Source organism: Octopus bimaculoides, chromosome 27 (genome assembly GCF_001194135.2).
Source record: "Octopus bimaculoides isolate UCB-OBI-ISO-001 chromosome 27, ASM119413v2, whole genome shotgun sequence".
Lineage (NCBI taxonomy): Eukaryota > Metazoa > Mollusca > Cephalopoda > Octopoda > Octopodidae > Octopus > Octopus bimaculoides.
The window spans coordinates 119,372-120,243 of record NC_069007.1 but is presented as its reverse complement, the minus strand read 5'-3'; the positions used below and the strand labels follow the sequence as shown (position 1 = coordinate 120,243).

At 32.7% G+C, this 872-nt stretch overlaps 1 protein-coding gene across 4 annotated transcripts in view; it reads left to right on the top strand.

The window, feature by feature from the left end:
- LOC106871242 (polypeptide N-acetylgalactosaminyltransferase 5) overlaps nucleotides 1-872 on the top strand; it is a 124,770-nt gene that overhangs the window by 79,815 nt on the left and 44,083 nt on the right. The window lies entirely within an intron of this gene.

Genomic DNA, 872 nt, shown 5'->3' with positions numbered 1-872 from the left:
CCTAGACATAAAAAATAAATCCTGGGGTCGATTTGTTTGACAAAAGCCCTTCAAGCCAGTGCTCCAGTATGGCCATAGACCATCTTTCTAAACTAAATTTCTTTCTCCAATCTTTTACTCATTAATTCTTTTGAAATTTTTTAGTTTTAATGAACGGAAGAGAAGTGTTTCCCACTTTGCTTTTCCTGAAAAGTTTCAAATTGTTTCCTGTCAAAAAATGTTGTCTGTTTTCACACTGAATCATTTGACAAGTTATGACATCGATGAAGTCAGATTTTCTTTTACAACCCCATCAACAAAACTGGGGGATTTCTTTTCTTTTTTTTTTTTTTCTTCCTTTTTGTATGAATTTTTAAATATCAAATGACATGGCTTTTTAAAGGGCAGCTAAGTTTTAAGCTAAAAGTGTTGCCTTAGAAGATCTGTCCAGCCTATGCAAGCATCAATAAAGCAGATATGAAAAGGTGCTGTTGATGATGATTATGATGATTATGATGATACATACATATGTGCATATGTGCATATGTAATATCCATCACACTCATGTCATGTGTGCACATACACTTATAACTGATACATGTATATGTCACACACTACACACACTGTATCATGCAAATATGATAAGGAGAATGGAAAGCTAAAAGGAACACGAGATTGAGAAAAGAGAAAGAACAAGACATCAAGTAGTAGTAGTAGTAGTAGTAGTAGTAGTAAAATGAAAAATGTGTTAATAGATAACATCTTATGTTTAAATCTAAAGAAAGCATGTCAGACATCTTAAGTCAGTGCAGACGCTAAATATGTTGAAGAGGATTATTATAGAAGGAAGAAGTCTTTTGGTGTAATCCAAAGTTCACTGTATTTAAGATAGT